The 12,482-nt window shown below is 53.6% G+C and overlaps 1 protein-coding gene across 9 annotated transcripts in view; it reads right to left on the reverse strand.

Annotated features, from left to right (window-relative positions):
- Nucleotides 1–12,482, reverse strand: part of ABCA1 (ATP binding cassette subfamily A member 1) — a 314,981-nt gene that overhangs the window by 134,943 nt on the left and 167,556 nt on the right. For 7 of the 9 annotated variants that reach the window (XM_073345952.1, XM_073345951.1, XM_073345950.1 and 4 more), the window contains exon 1: nucleotides 4,214–4,395. The exons of 1 other annotated variant lie outside the window; for it this stretch is intronic. The gene's annotated coding sequence lies outside the window, so the exon portion shown is untranslated. Of the gene's footprint in view, nucleotides 1–4,213; nucleotides 4,398–12,482 lie in introns of those variants that run through there. One more of the 9 variants, XM_073345956.1, reaches the window with a different exon arrangement.

Consider the following 12,482-nt stretch of genomic DNA (forward strand, 5'->3'; position numbering starts at 1 on the left):
GAGCTTTGGAAAATTCCATGCGAGCAGTTTATTAATATTTGCATCCACAGATACAGATGCAGCTTTGTGCAGGCACAGAAAGTACCTGCAAGAGCAGAGGTCCTTTTGGAGAACTTGGGCCTTAAACTCAGCAAGACGACATGGACACAAAGATCTCCCCAACCGCTGTCCTCAAGGAGATACACCCCTCCTCCCCCCACTGAGATATGCAGCTCTTCCAATTCTGAGAAACACTGCACTCTCATGTGTGTCTGGCATATTGTCAGCCCTTAACTTTAATATTATTTGTATTGTGACAGCCAGAAGCCCTAATTGAGCTCCCCATCATGCTAGGCACTGCACAGATCAGCAGGTGGGATTGAACCTGGGACCTCTGGAACTTAGTGCATGAGCCTCTACTGCATAAACTAAAAGCCAACTGGCTGTTAGTGAAGGCTGTAAAGCAGACTCAATCTCTCTAAATCAGTGCTCACCAACAAGTCAATTGCAATCTCCAGTGGTAGAACGTGGCTGCCCCTAAGGCAGGCTCCCTGCCTACCCTGGCCCCACACCACTCCCGGAAGTGGCCAGCCCGACCCTGGCAGTAGGGCTCTCCCTCCATGCACTGCCCCTGCAGCTCCCATTGGCCGGGAGAGCTGTGGGGGTGCTGCTTGCAGAGAGGGGCAGAGCCCAGAGCCATGTGACCCCCCCCACCCCCAGCTAAAGCTGTAGAGCAGACTCATCCTCTCTTAGTGATCTCAGTGCCAATAGAGGGGACAGAACACCACAACCAAGAAGTGTGTGGGTTATACATACACACAGTAAGACAGTTCCTGCCCCCAAAACCTTATAGTTTAAATACAAGATAAACTGCCAGGATTGTTAATTAGTACAAAATTTAGTGAGAGGTTTTTGGGGTGATACTCCACAAGTTATTTCACCTGGGACAAATGATCATCTGAGGGTAATAACTTTTGGTCACTTACAAATCTTTTCTAGGGCACCACTAACTTGGTGTCTCAGTTAGACAAGAAAACCAGATTTCCTTTGAAATGCTCTCTGGACTCTGGTCAGAGGCCCGGGCTTTGTTTGCTTATTCCCAAAGAATATACCTTTCAGTCTAGCCCAAACTGGTACAGTCTTGGAGCTACTCTTCTTTTTTCCTGTCTAATGCCAACTGTTCCCTAATGAAGTTAACAGAATGCAAAATGGTCCTTTATTGGATTTAGCTAGCATTCTTCTAAGCAGCACTCCCACAAAAAATAACTAACGGGCATAAGAAGTCAGCTTGAATGTGGATATTTATCCTGTTTAAACTACAGGCTCTGATGTTCATTCCTATTGTAATCTTTAATCCACTGCTCAGAAGAATAAAGTGCTCTGAGTGTTCTTTATCAGTCCATGATGTTAGGCGTTTTGTCAGAAAAACTGCATCAACAGTTTTCCATCCTACCCTGCCTCAGTCCTTGAGACAAGATCACAGATCTTCGTCCAATGACAAATGCTTTAAAAAAAGGTAGAATTAGCCTTTTTAAAACCTACCCATAACAGAACACAGAAAAAAGTCTATGAACATATTCCATCAATAACAGGGACATGGTGACATTAACATTCTTTTAATGTCCTGCATTTTCAGAGGACTTACTGTGTGACCAAGAAAAGTCGACTGAAGTTCAGAAGCATGGCTAAAGTCTGGAATGTATTTTTAATATTATTGCTCTCTTTTGCAAGATCAATAATACATATCTAATGTATATTCTTAACATATTCTGCAACTACATACATGCTGGGTATCTACACACAAGAATAGATTACAATAAAATGCAAGTTCCACAGTCAAATTCTCAGCTGATGTAAGCTAGCAGAGCTCCGCTGAAGTCGATGGAGCTCTGCCAGTTTACACCAAGAGAAAATTTGGTCCCTAGCATCACCACAAAAAGTAAGAAAATCTGGAGGTAAAGTAAAAGATTAGGACTGATTCTGCTCTCACTCACACCAAGATAAATCAAAAATAACAGTCGATGTCAATGAAGTTACATGGAGTTTGATCAGTCATGCCCTTTGTGCCTAACTCCTCATTTAGGGGTGAAGTTCCAACCCTGTGCCAGTTGTTAATGAAACATCATGAAAATTAAAGCACATCTGTTTTCTACTGTGACTAGTGTTGGGTCGTACATAGGATCCACTGCTGTACAGTGTATGCTGTGCTGTTTGGGTTTTAGTATTTTAATTTATTAATGTGGCCAGATTTTCAAGAAATCTCAGTTTCCATTTAGGCCCCAGTTCAACAAAGCACTTAAGCACGCACTGGCTTACCTGATTCACCCCACCTGAGAATCTGCCCTAAACGTTTCCCTGAGGTTAACACATTTTGTATTTAGGTTAAAACTATATTTTGAGTCTTTGATTTTTTATTTTTATTTATGTTTTTAAGATCATCGAAAAACAAACAAGAATTTGGAAATGTTCATTTGCATTTTTATACATTATCTGTGCTAGAACCAAAAGGAATTTTTGGTGAAAAAAATGTCAGTGGTTTTCAAGTTGCAACTTGAATCTTGTTGCTTTATTTTGACACTTTTTAAAAAAAATTTACACTCCATGGAAAACCAAACATCAGTGTTTATAAGAGTCTGATAATAGGTTATAGTGTACCAATTTAGGGTAATCAGCTATAACGTAGAAACAAAGGGATGTAACACTCCCTTAAAGTTTCCGGCGCTCACAAAGTAGTCCTGGGACAGATTTTGATCTTGTATGCACCTGGAGTAACTCCACTGACTTTAATGGACTGACATTGCTGTAGCGGAGATCCGATTCTGACCCATCCGGCTTTCACATATCACAGTGGAGGAATAAATGCAGGGAGCATGAACTATGTACCCCACAAGAACACCTAAAGAAAGTGAACGACGCTGTCCAGAAGACTAGAAAGCCCGCCCCTCCTCCCAAGCCCTCCTTGCTATTCTGCACAGACACGCTCCGGCGCAAGGGCGCTGCGCGCCCGGCCGGCGAAGCCGGGGAAGGCGCAAGGGCGCTGCGCGCCCGGCCGGCGAAGCCGGGGAAGGCGCAAGGGCGCTGCGCGCCCGGCCGGCCGGCGAAGCCGGGGAAGGCGCAAGGGCGCTGCGCGCCCGGCCGGCCGGCCGGCGAAGCCGGGGAAGGCGCAAGGGCGCTGCGCGCCCGGCCGGCGAAGCCGGGGAAGGCGCAAGGGCGCTGCGCGCCCGGCCGGCGAAGCCGGGGAAGGCGCAAGGGCGCTGCGCGCCCGGCCGGCGAAGCCGGGGAAGGCGCAAGGGCGCTGCGCGCCCGGCCGGCGAAGCCGGGGAAGGCGCAAGGGCGCTGCGCGCCCGGCCGGCGAAGCCGGGGAAGGCGCAAGGGCGCTGCGCGCCCGGCCGGCGAAGCCGGGGAAGGCGCAAGGGCGCTGCGCGCCCGGCCGGCGAAGCCGGGGAAGGCGCAAGGGCGCTGCGCGCCCGGCCGGCGAAGCCGGGGAAGGCGCAAGGGCGCTGCGCGCCCGGCCGGCGAAGCCGGGGAAGGCGCAAGGGCGCTGCGCGCCCGGCCGGCGAAGCCGGGGAAGGCGCAAGGGCGCTGCGCGCCCGGCCGGCCGGCGAAGGCGCAAGGGCGCTGCGCGCCCGCTCCAGGCTGTGTCTCCACCCCCCCCCTCTTTCGCGGGAGCCCGTCCGTCTTTCTTCTCGCACAGAACCGCGCTGCCTCGGGGCGGGACGCTCGCCTGCAAGAGCCCCGTGTCTCCCTTCCGGGCGAGGGGCCGGTCTCCCGGCGAGAGCCGCCTGGGCAGCCCGGCCAGGATGCGGCCGCCCCGGGTTAGGTCGCGGAGGAAGCGGCGCTGGCAGGCCCGGGGTTACTCGCGGTCAGCGCGAGCGGATGGGGCCGGGCTCCCCCCCGGAGGTCCCGGGCCGGCGCGGCGAGCCGGGGCTCGAGCTGGCGAGCCGGGGGCTAGCGCGGGAGCGATGCCCAGCCGGGGCACTGCGTTTCAGGGAGCAGAAGCGAGCAAACAGCTGGAAAGACACGGGCGAGGGAGAGAGCCGGGGGAAGGGGCAAGCCCCGTGTCCCCTGGGGCCAAGGGGAGACGGGGGCTGCCCCAGAAGGAGCGGGGGGCGCGGAGAGGGGCGACCCCGCAAACAGAGCTCTAGAGGCGCCGCTCCCGGCGCAGCCCAGGCCGGAGACCCCCCAGCCTCTCCAGGAATCGCCCCCAGGGCAGCAAGCGCCGGCCGAGCCCTACCTGGCTGTCGCGGTGGCCTCCCGGCTGCGCGGAGCCCCCTGCCCCGAGCGCTGAGCTGCGCGGCCGCCCCGACCCGCCGCTGTTCCGCTCGCCGCTGCTGCGAAGCCGGGGACTCGAACCCGCGGCGCCTTTTATAGCTGGCCCCAGCCGCGCCGCGAGGTTATTGTCGGTCAAACGCGGCTCCCGCCTGCGGCTGTTTATGTCGGGCCGTCACTCACCCACGGCACGTGGAGACCCGGCCCGCCTCTTAAAAGGGCGATGCGCGCCACCGGCGGGCCCCGGCCGCGCCGCCTCCAGCGCAGCTGGGCACCCTGGGGCGGGGGGCTCGAGCCACCAGCTGCCGCTGCAGCAGCGCTACCGGGCGAGCGGCCGGTCACCCCGCCCGCAGCCCCGCCCCGCCCGCGCGTGCGTGGCCTCCTAGCCTGCCCCGAGTAGCTGGCCAGCAGCGGGGAGTCCCCCTGGTTATCAGGGGTTCTCCACCCCACTCGCCAGAGGGTTTCAAAGGGTCCCCTGATGGCTCCTGTGCCCGGGGGCCAGCTGGGCTCGCCGCCCTGCTCCGGGCATTGCAACCTCTGGGGGCCCAGCCCCCAGCACCGACTTCCTGATTTCCCTGGGGGTGCTCAACCCCCACTCTGCCCAGGGCGCCGCCCCCACGCCACTCCTTCCCCCAGGGACCCACCCCCCCACCCTGCCCCAGCTACAGCCCCGCCTTGCCTCTTCCCACCACCTTCCCCCCCTCCCCCAAGCACACCCTTCCCGCCTCTTCCCGCCCCCTCTCCCCCCAGGGCCTGCTGTTGAACAGCTGCTCGGCGGCAGGCAGGAGGCATGGGGGCGGGGGTGGGAGCTGAGCGGCAGGGCCCTCTTTGTGTTCCGCGGGTGCTCCAGCCCGGGACGCTCACCGAGTTAGCGCCTATGGTCCCCGCGCCACTCAGGCTCGGCCCAGCCGTCAGGACGAGGAGAGCCTGGGTAGGCCAAACCTGACGGACGGGCACTGCGAGCCCGTGAGCCAGGTCACAACTCTGCTCAGACGGGGGAGGCCAAACCTGAGCAGCGCTGTGGCTCCAGGGTGGCAATGCCTGGAGCAGAGAGCCGGGCCCAGCCAGCCCCACAGCCCAGGAGCTGCCGCCTGGGGTGAATGCCTGGCAGAGCCCAGCCCTCCTGGGACGCAGGACCTGACTGAAACCACCCCAGGGCCCTCCACCCCCAGACTATTTACTAGGTCATAACAGTCTATAAACATTTACAAATCAGTCCTGTGCCCAAAAAGCAGGGCTGGCCTTACGATGAGGCAAACTGAGGCAGCCGCCTCAGGTGCAAGACTGGGGCGGGGGCGCCACTAGGACCCAGAGTTTCAAAGTTTTGGCCCAAGCGAGGGGGCACGGGGGCATCATTTGAGCTCCCCTCTTCAGGTGCCAAAATGTTGTGGGCCGGCCCTACCGGAAAGGTTGAGAATCACTGTTCTAGCAAAGGGTCTAGGCCTCACTGGGTGAGTTTCTCTCGCTGGGCCCTGTTATGATGGTCAAAATGACCCTTTCTGCCTTAAAATCCATCTCTATTCCCTCTCCTCCATGAACAAGGCAAGGGATAACACCCAGCAAAAGGTGCAGTTACTCTGGATATCTGTGTGTGTCTTAGAGGAGTTGTGAGCAGAGCTGGAGGGAGGAATGATTTGGGGGGGGGGGGGCTTTTAATATATTTCTTTATGAGCAAATGAGCCACTAGTATCCATGGGATCTTAATATTAATTGGGCATATTCAGGCAACTGCCAGTTGTCTTATAAAGTCTGTAAACTTGGATGTTTTATGAAGTTGAGTATGAATGGTTATTTATCCAAACATTCATGCCAGAAGTTAGTTGATGTAAGGAGGGTCTGAATGAATTCTCCCCTGACAGCTAGCTGGTCGGGGGAGAGACTGTAGGAGCAAACTGTATTTACATGAACACAATCCTACTCTGCTTAGATATCCAGCAGATAGAGTGATGTTACTCAAAGTAATCAACTTTGGCTGGTGTTAGGTTACAAACAGTGATGAGCTGTCAAAATCTTAACAATGGGTTTCCTCCTTACCCCACAAGAGGGTTGTTGCTCACCCCCGCACCCCGGGACTCCTGCCCCATCCAACCCCCCCGCGTTCCTTGATGCCCCCCCAGGACCCCTGCCCCATCCACCCCTGACTGCCCCCAGAACAGGGCAGGAGGGTCTCGTGGGCCACTGCAGTGGGTGCCCAGCCCACCCCACCCCTAAGAGCCAGAGGGACCTGCCGGGGCGCGAGGTGCGGAGTCCCAGAGGTGCTTACCTGGGGCAGCTCCCAGGAAGCATCCGGCAGGTCCCTCTGGCTTCTAGGGGCGGAGAAGCACAGCTCAGGGTGGGGCAGGGGGAGCGGCCACTCCCCAACGGATCACATCAAAAGTGGAGCCTTAGGCTCCGGGGCTAGAGCACCCATGGGGAAAATTTGGTGTGTGCAGAGCACCCACCAGCAGCTCCCCATCCTGCACCTGGCCCCAGCTCACCTCACCGCCACCCCGCTCTGCTTCTCCACCCCCCCACTCCCGGCTTCCCGCAAATCGGCTGTTCGCACGGGAAGCCAGGGAGGGCTGAGAAGCAGGCGGCGGCTTCACACTCAGGCCGAGGATGGCGGAAGTGAGCTGGGGCGGGGAGCGGTTCCCCTGTGCGCCCCCCGGGTTACCTGCTGCGGCGTGGGCGGCCCTCCTTCCGCCCCCCCCCCAGCTCACCTCCGCCTCCCTGGGCCTGCGCGGGAAGCCGTGGCCTGCTTCTCAGCCCACCCCGGCTTCCCGCGCGAACAGCTGATTCACGGGAAGCCGGGGGGGGCGGGGAAGCAGAGCGGGGTGGCGCATTCAGGGGAGGAGGCGGAGGTGGAGCGGAGGTGAGCTGGGGCCGGGAGTGGGGCGGGGAGCTGCCGGTGGGTGCTCTGCACCCACCAGATTTTCCCCTTGGGTGCTCTAGGGCTGGAGCACCCATGGAGTCAGCGCCTAAGGCGCCACTTTTGGCTGGTTAAATTTAGAAGCCCTTTTAGAACCGGTTCTCCCTCATGGAACAACCAGCTCTAAAAAGGCTTCTAAATTTAACAACCGGTTCTAGCGAACTGGTGCGAACTGGCTCCAGCTCACCACTGGTTACAAATCATTTTAGTACTGAATGCAGGGGTAGTGAAATGCTGTTATTAATGTTGTTGTCATTATTATATGAATAAAGGGAAGCAGAACTGTGCTTAACCTGTCCCAAACTAGGTGGTCACCCTCAGCTGAAAGGGCCTCATTAAGCCAGGGGCTCCAATGCCAGAGAAAGTAAAGGGAGGGGAGACAGGTATCCCAGTCAGAAGGTGTGGACTGTTCCCAAGGGTGCTGGTCTGGTTTAACCTGTTCTTTCTCACTGTTCAAAGAGAACTAAATACGCTTTATTAGGAGCCTCTGTTATTTAAAATGCTCAGTCAGAGCTGAAATCACTTGTGGTGGGACCCAGTTTCTGCCCAGTCTGCAAAGAGCTAAAAATCACTAAGAGACTGACCTGGAGAGGTCACAGCAGAGAGGCAGGTAGAAGCAGAAGGGAACTGAAGCGGCAGGAGAGGCCAGCCAGAGCAAGTGCTCAGATGGCAGAGCAAGCCAGGTGTCTTCTTCCCCAGGTGGGAGGTGACCTCACACGCACGCACCTCTGAACCCTGGGTCCTCCCTGACCAAGGGCAATCACTGCGAGTGGGGCATGGTCGGGGTGAAAGTAGGCCCGTACAGGCTGCTATGGTGTTCCGGCCCGAAGCTGGTACCGGCCCGTATCCAGCCGATGTTACAATGCTGCCGCAGCGAAGGACCCTTCTTCGAGTGCCTCCATGGCAGTGCTTTAGCGTCATTGTGCCCCCCCCGCCACCAACAGCCAGGGGGCAAAAGGAGCAGCTGCCCCGGGACCAGTGATTTAAAAGGGCCAGGGGCTCGCTGCTACCGCAGCACTTTTAAATCGCCGCCGAGGCCAGGCAGCATGAATGGGCTGGCTGGGGGAGGCTGACCCCCAGACCTGCCCCTTTCCCCCAAGGCTCCGCCCCTTCTGGGGGGGCCGGAGCCAGGCCCCATACTGGTAAGTGTTCCATATTGCTTTCACCCCTGGGTATGGTGAAGGAGCAGAGGGGGGCACAGTAAAGGAACTGTGGTTGTAGAACTCAAGAACAGGAGACGGAAGGCTCTGCCCCACGCACTCTGGGGTGGGCATCCCGCTCACAGTTTTATGCTTATGAATCCTGCTTGTGACATTTTCCCTAATGAACGTTGGGTGACTTCTTTCATTAAAAGTTTCTTTTCTACACTCAGACTCTGTAGCACAGAGTGGGGAATTATTGCCTCTCAGAGGTGCCTCGGGCTCGTGTGTAATTTTCCCAGGTTACTGGGTGGGAGCTCGAACCAGTTCTATGTTGTATTGTTGAAAAGGAACCCTTAGATATTGAACCCGGCCCTGGTTGCTGCCAGCTCCCTCTGGCAGAAGGGTGACATTATTAATCATTTGTTATGCTCCTTTCAAAAAAATCTTGGAGTTTCTACACCCACATTTGCATTTGTTTAGCTAAACCAGTGCAAACCCCAAAATGGAAACTTCTTTTGATTTGAATGGTTTATTTTGGTGTTGCATGACCCTGTCCCTAGTCAGCTTCAGCGAAACCAAAATGTGACGGTCTTCACTACAGTCAAACCTCAAGGTGGGCAGTTGGGAATTAGTTACCTTGCTTTATTCAATAGAGCACGACAACGCTGCAGAGTAGCAGGCAAGTTCTGCATGACTGCAGCCATGCCTTCATCCAGCCTGGCATGGTATCCACACCCCAGAGAAATCTGAGTGTGTACCCAATGGTTTGTAATGCCCCAGTTTGCTGAGACACTGCTTTCACAGGCTGTTCCCTCCACAGACTGTGTGCAGAAATGGTCTAGGCTGAGGAAATTCCTGTTGGCAAGGTCTTGGCAAGACCAAAGCTGGTGTGCTGTTACCTCCTTGTGCTCAAAGCCTACTTTAAACTGAAGTAAGAGCATCTCCACAGCCTTCTACCCTGGTTTAACTATTTTTTGAACAACACCTTCAGTTATACCAATGCAACTTTGGGTGTAAAGGAGCCTTCTGGTTAGTGGAAACAAACCAGGAGTGAAATCCTGGCCCTGTGAAGTCCATGGGAATTTTGCCATTGACTTCAATAGGGTCACGATTTCACCCCATGTTACTTATTGTAGGTAACAAAGCATGAATGGCAAAAGTTAGCAGTGCACCAACAACCCATCGGCTGCAAGTTGTTTGTCCAACTAATATTTATGAATAGGTCAGGAAGCAATTGGGAAGAAAAAGAAAAAAGGCTAAACTCATGTGCAGAATTATTTGCGGTGCATAATTTGACCAGCTCTAGTTGTAAGACGTAGAGTCAACATTTTTTTTCAGCCCTTGGGAAATGTGCTTGATTACCTAGTTTATTGTACGAGGGGGCAGCTCCTGAGCTGGTGTAAATTGTTACAGCTCCGTTATTACCCCAGCTTTCTCCTTCTGCAATGCCTACTGATATATCACTATTAGAAAGAGGGTCTCAAAAGCTGCTGGAGCATAGGCTGTGCCTGTGTATTGTGAATTTTTCCACCAAAAATTCTATATGGTAAAAACATTTAATGCACAAGAGATAAGAAGTTCTAAATTAGGGTTCCCACTGCAGATCCATTGCTCATATGTAGTAAAGTCTTTTGCATTACTGCACATGCTATTAATATGAGCAATCTGGCTGGTGGGAACAGAATCTGAATCTCCGGATTTCTGTGTGTTTCAATGCTCAGCCATAAAGTCACATTAACTTTTAACCTCTTTCATTCTTTAAAGAAAAATCAGGAGACTGAAGTGAGTGATCACACCCTGAAATAGACTCTCAAGAGATTACAGTGATCCCGCTTTAAAATAAAATTAGCCACGTGAGCCTCAAATATACCAAATAAATGTGCATACTCACGTATGCAATGTATAGGGTCACACACTGAATTCAACACAAAAGGTATAACTAAGTAGAATTATGCCAAACTATGTAATCTCAAAGAATAAATTAAATCAATGGGATTGAATGGATCCACTTCTGGATAGAATTTGATTCTCTGGCCATGTTCTGATATCCGTTCCATCACTGCGATTGCAGAGTAACTCCATTCATCTCAATGCTTTGGATTTATACCAGTGAAATGGAGATCAAAATCTGTACTGAGTATTAAATCCACAGCAGATTTGAAGTTAACCCTAGTACCTTTTTCAGTACTGGGAGGTGGAGCAGGTCAGAACTCACAAGAGGAGTCAGTTATGACCCATTCCACCTTCCTCTTCCAAGAGCCCAACAATTCTCCCTCAGCATGACCAACCACCTGCAGGCCTGGGCCAGCATGGGGCAGACAGCAGGCACTGGCCAGCAGCAGGAAGAAACGGACATGGAGGCAGCAGCATGAGTGAGAGGGGAGACAGGGCCAGAGGAGGAAGATGGGTGAGGTGCTTGAGGCTAGACAGTCGCTCAGGATGCTTGTGTTGTGGTAGTTAGTGGGATGGGAAAGTGAAATCTTCTGAGGGTCGCAGAAGAGAGCTCATTCGATAGAGCGGAACAGGAGGCAATAGATGTGGGAAAGGAGGCCGGGCACTTGCTGCATGGAAAAATAAGCGTATTCATCCTTAATGCTCTAAGGGGTAAGCCATGGGGGAACTCTCCAGGCATGTTCCCAAAACTTTATGCAGTAGGATCAATGTTACACTCAAGGCCTGATCCAAAGTCCATTTGGAATCAGTGAGAGTCTTTCCATTGACTTCAGTGGGCTTTAGATCAGGCGTTTAGTATCTTCCTATGAATCGAATCGTGGAAGTCAACGAATGGCTACGCAGGTGGTGTCGGAGAGAAGGCTTTGGTTTCTTTGACCATGGGATGGTGTTCCATGAAGGAGGAGTGCTGGGCAGAGACGGGCTCCATCTTACGAAGAGAGGGAAGAGCATCTTCGCGAGCAGGTTGGCTAACCTAGTGAGGAGGGCTTTAAACTAGGTTCACCGGGGGAAGGAGACCAAAGCCCTGAGGTAAGTGGGAAAGCGGGATACCGGGAGGAAGCACAGGCAGGAATGTCTGTGACGGGAGGGCTCCTGCCTCATACTGGGAATGAGGGGCGATCAACAGGTTATCTCAAGTGCTTATATACAAATGCACAAAGCCTTGGAAACAAGCAGGGAGAACTGGAGGTCCTGGTGATGTCAAGGAACTATGACGTGATTGGAATAACAGAGACTTGGTGGGATAACTCACATGACTGGAGTACTGTCATGGATGGTTATAAACTGTTCAGGAAGGACAGGCAGGGCAGAAAAGGTGGGGGAGTAGCACTGTATGTAAGGGAGCAGTATGACTGCTCAGAGCTCCGGTACGAAACTGCAGAAAAACCTGAGTGTCTCTGGATTAAGTTTAGAAGTGTGTGCAACAAGAGTGATGTAGTGGTGGGAGTCTGCTATAGACCACCGGACCAGGGGGATGAGGTAGATGAGGCTTTCTTCCGGCAGCTCACGGAAGCTACTAGATCGCATGCCCTGATTCTCATGGGTGACTTTAATTTTCCTGATATCTGCTGGGAGAGCAATACAGCGGTGCATAGACAATCCAGGAAGTTTTTGGAAAGCGTAGGGGACAATTTCCTGGTGCAAGTGCTAGAGGAGCCAACTAGGGGGGGCGCTTTTCTTGACCTGCTGCTCACAAACCGGGTAGAATTAGTGGGGGAAGCAAAAGTGGATGGGAATCTGGGAGGCAGTGACCATGAGTTGGTTGAGTTCAGGATCCTGACGCAGGGAAGAAAGGTAAGCAGCAGGATACGGACCCTGGACTTCAGGAAAGCAGACTTCGACTCCCTCAGGGAACGGATGGCCAGGATCCCCTGGGGGACTAACTTGAAGGGGAAAGGAGTCCAGGAGAGCTGGCTGTATTTCAAGGAATCCCTGTTGAGGTTACAGGGACAAACCATCCCGATGAGTCGAAAGAATAGTAAATATGGCAGGCGACCAGCTTGGCTTAATGGTGAAATCCTAGCGGATCTTAAACATAAAAAAGAAGCTTACAAGAAGTGGAAGGTTGGACATATGACCAGGGAAGAGTATAAAAATATTGCTCGGGCATGTAGGAATGAAATCAGGAGGGCCAAATCGCACCTGGAGCTGCAGCTAGCGAGAGATGTCAAGAGTAACAAGAAGGGTTTTTTCAGGTATGTTGGCAACAAGAAGAAAGCCAAGGAAAGTGT

This window comes from Lepidochelys kempii, chromosome 5 (genome assembly GCF_965140265.1).
Source record: "Lepidochelys kempii isolate rLepKem1 chromosome 5, rLepKem1.hap2, whole genome shotgun sequence".
Taxonomy (NCBI): domain Eukaryota; kingdom Metazoa; phylum Chordata; order Testudines; family Cheloniidae; genus Lepidochelys; species Lepidochelys kempii.